The sequence below is a fragment of the Salvelinus sp. IW2-2015 genome, linkage group LG11 (genome assembly GCF_002910315.2).
Source record: "Salvelinus sp. IW2-2015 linkage group LG11, ASM291031v2, whole genome shotgun sequence".
NCBI classification, from domain to species: domain Eukaryota; kingdom Metazoa; phylum Chordata; class Actinopteri; order Salmoniformes; family Salmonidae; genus Salvelinus; species Salvelinus sp. IW2-2015.
The window spans coordinates 38,144,311-38,150,310 of record NC_036851.1 but is presented as its reverse complement, the minus strand read 5'-3'; the positions used below and the strand labels follow the sequence as shown (position 1 = coordinate 38,150,310).

The 6,000-nt window shown below is 47.2% G+C and overlaps 1 pseudogene; it reads left to right on the top strand.

Moving 5' to 3' along the window:
* LOC111970713 (contactin-2-like) overlaps nucleotides 1-6,000 on the top strand; it is an 81,543-nt pseudogene that overhangs the window by 57,189 nt on the left and 18,354 nt on the right.

Below are 6,000 nucleotides of genomic sequence, written 5' to 3'. Positions count from 1 at the left end.
GGAGAGGAGTAGGAGAGGAGATGGAGAGGAGAGGAGAGGAGAGGAGAGGAGAGAAAGAGGAGAGGAGAGGAGAGAGGGAGAAGGAGAGGAGAGGCAGAGGGAGGAGAGGAGAGGAGAGGAGAGGAGGAGTGTGACTCAGAGAGAGGGAAATGCCGAGAATTGAGTCATGTGTGTGAGTGTGTGTGTGTAGTGCTCGTGTGATGTGTGTGTGTTGTCGTTGTGTGATGGGTGTGTGTGTGTGGTGTGTGTTGTCGTTGGATGTGTTGGTAGCTGTCGTGTGTTGGTGTGTGTGTGTCGCTCCGTGTTGTGTGTGTGCCTGCATAGCTTCGTAATGTGGGGTGTGTTTTGTGTTGTGGTGTGTTCCCCTGGGTGGGCAGCGTGAGCGCAATGGGGGGCGTTGGCCCTGGCACGCCGCCATGTTCTAGAGAATGGGGTCCATCCCTTTTGTCCCTCAAATCGGACTTTCAGTGCACTTCAGGGTGCTGGTCATAGTATGGGGCTTCCTCCTTTCCCGGGAAGTCATGAAGGTCTGGAAAAGGAAGGAAAGAAGGATTTCACAAGAAAAGATAAAAATGTTATTGAATCCACTCTCAGCGTCAGACAAACATGTACATTCTCACGAGAAAGCTTGTATTCTTTTCATTTTCTATGTGAGGTAACCTGATCCAATGGTAAGGGCTGATGTTGCTCACCGAAATCGCGCTTCCTAGGTCGAACAATAACAATTTCGGGAGTTTCGGCATTTCACCTTTTGTAAAGGTGTACTTGTGTTCTATGATGACTATGTCATTGTCCCGATTCATTATCACTGAGAGAAGGTCGGTAATTCATGACACTACTGACATAGGATATTAACTCAATTGTACACTTGTACACACCCCATCTGGGAGCCCGTGGGTGTATTTTAGGACCCCGGGTTCGATGTAACACGTCGTGACTTGTTGGTGGGTGCTCCTGGCTGGGCACGTTATGACTTTGGCTCTCGGGCCCACAAGTCGTCTGGGTCTATGATTGCCAAACATTGGATCAGAGGGATAGGGTGTCCATGTGCACGAGCCGCGAGGACCTGGGGGATCTTTTTCGATAGCAACTCACGGTTCCATGGTGAGTTTCAGCGGAAATTACCCTTTTGTTTGCTTACAGGATCGGGAAGAATCCTGGAGCCTGTGATCTGAATGCTCTTCTTGTATGGGCTCGGGTGTGTGTTTGCGGGTTCATGCTTCACTGTTTTCATCGATTGGTTGTGCATCAGTTCGTCGGGCTGTAACTCAGCTATCTTTATTGTTTGACGCGGGGACAGTGTCCATGATGTTCTGAAGGCTTGCGGTGGCGTACTTATGGATTAACGCGCGACAGGGTGCGCGCGGCCATTAGTTTACGTCATACAGGATGTACTTCTGAGGTGCAACTGTCTACCGTACGTGTTGCCGGTAAGTTTTCACGAAGCTTGAAGTTCGAGTTCGTTGGTGTGGTTATCTTTTGGATAGCCCTTCTCCGATCTTCGTGTCTGAGTACTGACTGACCTAAATCTTTCTATTTGATTTTGATTTAACTGGTGCTACTAGTTATTGTCGGGAGTTCGTTGTTTAGGGGGTTTCCCCTGTCGTGCTGTGCTATCCTGTACGTAAGCAGCTTAGGAATGGACATTAAGCTGGCACAGTGAGAGTGACTTTGCGCACTCACTGAGTCGGGCCTCCTGTGAGTAAGCACGCGACCTTCACTGTCCGTCGGGTAAACTAGGCCCGTACCCTTCAACACTATACCCCATCTCGGGTCTCTCTCCACCACATGTCATGACACAACGCCGGCGCCGTTAAGTTGCATTCGGATGTTCTGGGTCGCGCGATTGACACGCCTGGTCGCCTTGTCATAGGACCACCGCCCATGCAGAAGGTCCCTATTATGAACGCTTCTTGGTCTGTAGGCGCTTCATTGCTGTTGGAGTGGTTCACGGTTTAATCGATTTATTTTTTTCTATTTTTAGTATCCGGGGGGGGGGTTTGTGTGGATTTTGAGCTCCATTGTTCTGTTATACGAGGTTGTAGCGTTTCACCTTAGCCCGTGTAGTAAATTGGGGAAATACGTATGAGGAGGTGACATAGTATTCTGTGCTGTAGGTCTCAGTGTAATACAACCCAGGCAGGATGGTGCCAGTCGTACAGCACACATATACAGCATCTCTGGTTCATCAAATATATGTTCATGGATCTTTTTCAGAGCATAGTCAATTTGGTTGACAGCGCAGACTTGAAGGTGTTTTTTAATCAAAAAGGTCACTTTTTGCAATGTGAACATGACCAGATATCTCGTACTCACTTTTATCTTCCAACTCGTGCTTAACCTCTAGCCTATGGCTTCAGCGTCACTGCTCTTGTTGTTGAGCCCCGAGCTTGCTTGGGCTTTGGAGTGGAGCGGAACATATGGTTGTATCGCTCGGGAGGCCAGCTGGTCTACAAATGATATGGTCAATCACTCTGTCTTCACCGCCAGCCTGGACACGTCCTCGCTCACCCGTAGGTTCTAGTACAATCGCTCGGTGCCTTTTTATTGTATCCGTTAGGCATGGCTGTTGGCCTCCTCCGATACCTCCTCAATGCTCCTTTCACTAACAGTCTCTTCACCACCTCAGTGACTTCAGGAGTCTCTACAAATCGCTGGAGGTCCCAGTGCACTTTCGCCTTTTGCAAGACAACAGAGTTTCTTTGCTATCACTTTACATAACTTTTTGCATATTATGAAACAGATGTGTCTCGATCACAAGGGACAAGGGCAGCCTGAGCTAAGCAGGGACCTCCGCCATACAATTATTTGCTTCATAACTAGATGGGAAAACACAGGCTGGGCCAGCATCGGTATAATCTGTCACCTTTGGGAAGCCCAAGCAGACGTCTAAGCTTTTTGGAATTGAGTTAATCGAGACTTGTTCTACATTGAATGCTACAATTTTTACAAATACCCAGGGAAGCGTTAATTATCATGACTGTTAATTAAATAACAAAGTTACGGCACTCTCACTAATGCCACTTGTCCGGGTTACCGTCGTTGCGGTTTGACTGCCGCCTCACGGATTGGCGGGCTACCCCTCGGGGCGGACGTTCGCGGTTGCAATCCCTTTCGGTCATGGGATTTGGTCTCGTGCCCGTCTTGGGACTCACTATTGTCACTCAGTTTATCTCTCCGCTTGTCTGACAGGGAAACCACATCTCACATTAATCTTTATTTGGCACCATTGGGCCTTGCCTACCGTTGCAGTGACAGTTGTACTAGTAATGTGGTGGTGTGAAATCAATTCCAAACATAACCTCAAAACGTATTTGCTGGTCGTAGCTTATCAGATTAGCGTAATGTTTCGTCTTAAAGCGTATGTTTGGCTGACACACTTTTGGTTATGAGCTTCCGGTTTTTCACTCTACGCGTTTGGTTTGTTCCGAGCGAATTCGTTTCAGGCGGTTCTTGCTGGTGTGCGTGTAACTACTAAGTCTGGATTTTATTCTACACATTATGTGCTCTCTGACCCTTCTACTTCGTTAGCTATACATTGGCATCAGCAACCCTGTACTCTAACAATTGAATACAACAAACATAACCACCCCAAAAGAACAAAAAAAGAACCAACTAACAAATCGGAAGAAATAGGTCAGATTTTTGGTTTTGTGTAGTCTTAATGTGTTGCAAGTGTGTGTGTGTGTGTGTGTGTGTGTGTGTGTGGTGTGTGTGGTGTGTGTCGTGGTGCTGTGTGGTCGTGTGTTGTGTGTGTGTGTGTGTGTGTTGTGTGTGTTGTGTGGTTGTGCTGTGTGTTGTCGCTGTGTGATAAGTGTGTGTGTGTGTGTGCTGTGTGGATGTTTGTAGATACGCTCGTGCAAAGCACTGCACTCTCGTGTAATGTCCGGAGGACCCGCGCAAAGCAACTGGGATACCTTAGAGATAAAAAGGCATTAACCTCTATGCGGGCAACTGGGCAGGGCGCTAGGGTGCTGCTCTAGCCAAGGAAGGATGAAGATCCGTCTTCTCGCTTCAGATGGGAGTTCGCGGTAACCAACCCAAGGTCTCGTCAAACGGATACTTGATGTTATTCTGGTGTGGTGGTTTCCTTCACGGTCCGTATCTGTCAGGGATATACTTTGCTACACGGTGCGAAGAGGATCGAGAGGGAGACCGAAGGCAGATGGGTAGGAGGTTTGCAGAAAGAGGAGGGTCCTAGAGGGTAGAGCGAAGGGAGAGGGACCTAGCTCTTCAAAAGAGGGGAATGATAGTGTCTGGGGTGGGATGGTGTGTAGGAGAGAAATATAAACAAGTGTAAGAGGGCTCAGTCGAGAGAGTGTTGGCACAACAAACTGACGAAGGCCGCCACGGTTTCGTCCAGAGGCAAGTTGGAACACTGCGTGTTAGGCTAGAGCAAAGGGTGTAGGGGGTGTTCATGAAGGTTAAGTGAGAAGAGAGGACGTTCGGGGTTACGAGGGGTGGTCGTTTGGCCGATGGCAGCTCAGTACAACGTTTGCTGTCGATACTGGGGAACCTATGGGAGAGGAGCTCTACGGTCCGTGGTAATAACAAGCCAGTAAAGAATGTCAACGTCGCCGAATTAAGTACGCATGCGTAGAGAGGCGACGCCGGAGGATGAGCTCTCAAAGGCATCTACGTCAAGAGGTTGAACATTGGTAGCAAGAACGTGAAGACTCGCTCAGGTCGGTTCTCAGAGGTGGAAGAAAAAACGTCAACTAACGCCGAAGACAGGACTAATCGATTGGCTGTTCTTAACGCATTTACGAAGAAGATAGGGCGATTCAGAGACTAGGAGGAAAAGGTGTTAACTCGGAGCCCTCTGATTAAAGACAAGGAAACCGTGAGGTATGAGGCGCATCGGAGGCTTCATGGAACAGTGAGATGCACAGATGCATTAATGGTTCAGGAATAGAAGCGGATGCGAGAACGGTGAGGAGAAGCTGCAGGTAGACGGTGGATAGAGGGAAAGACGAAAGCGGGATAAAATAAATAGATTATGGGTAGAGCGTCTAGAATGAGGGTTGCGTTCGCTATGTGCTCGAAACTAGTCAGGCACAGTGAGCGAAGCGGAATAACGCACCTTGAAGATCTATAAATTCTTAACAGAGATCATATTTCTCAATCGAGTAGAAGGGCTACGGATTCCCTATTGCTTACCAACACGCCCAAATCCAGGGGGGCAACTCATCGAGCAAGGGCTATAGTACTGCCAAAAACTGTTGTATGACACATTCTATTGGGGATTCGGCTTTACGACACGGTTTGGTCAATGATTAACGTCACTAGTATTGTCTACCTCAACTGCCGAGTTCACAGGAACGTAAGCCGGGTGTCTCGGAGTTGCATCATGATATGGCTGGAGGGATGGTCTCACCCAATTAGCAACGACAGTCGGCGTGAAACATACAAACGGGAGGATGTCATCAGATTCAATGGGCCTGTCCTAACGCTAGACGAAACAAACAATAAAGTGAGAGCATGAGAGAGTGTTCTTTGTAATATATAATGATCATATCCAAACGTGTTAGGAGCGTCTTCTAACATAATCTAGATAATATTGACTTGGAGTTTTCTAAAACATTCTAAGATTTGGGCAATTATAAATACTCAGAGTTCTCAACAACATTTTCCATGCATATAACTAATAGCTTTTAGTATTCAGTAGGGGAGATTTGATCAGCAATGAGAACATGTCATTGTGAGACGTCAGTAATCAATACATCAGTAGTCGTACATAGCAATACTATGTCCTGATAATTTTGAAAGTGTATACTATAGTATCACGCTCCTAGTGCGTTCATGCTGTCTGTTGAACGATCATAAGCACTGAATGTATATGGTCCCTTGAAACAGTCTACAAGTAGAGTATCGTTGGTTTATAATTATGACTAACTGCCAGTAGGTCTCTGTAAGTTGTTGGTGATGATGTTGTCTGTGATTGTGAGATTACGTTTCTACGCTTAGGTAGGTACGTGTATTGTTCTGTCTGTTTACTGG